Source organism: Antrostomus carolinensis, unplaced genomic scaffold (genome assembly GCF_000700745.2).
Source record: "Antrostomus carolinensis isolate BGI_N321 unplaced genomic scaffold, ASM70074v2 scaffold37981, whole genome shotgun sequence".
NCBI classification, from domain to species: domain Eukaryota; kingdom Metazoa; phylum Chordata; class Aves; order Caprimulgiformes; family Caprimulgidae; genus Antrostomus; species Antrostomus carolinensis.
The window spans coordinates 1-266 of record NW_010292641.1 but is presented as its reverse complement, the minus strand read 5'-3'; positions in this window follow the sequence as shown (position 1 = coordinate 266).

Sequence of the window (266 nt, the reverse complement as noted above, 5' to 3'; positions counted from 1 at the left end):
GCCAGGCCCCCCGATCCTGACACCCCTGCTGCCACAACGGTCCTTGGGGGCCAAAGTAGAGCTGAGCGAGGGTGGGGGCTGCACGGAGGGAGGAGGAGGGGGCAGCTGTGGGATGGGTCTGCGTGGCGCTGGGGTTTGCATGGCGCTGGGGTCCACAGCAGCTCTCTGCACAGCACCATCCTGATGCAGTGTGAGGTTGACCCAGCAATTGCATCTGCATGGCTGGAGGAGGGGGCGTGACTGTGATTCCTTCCTGGAGCACAGAG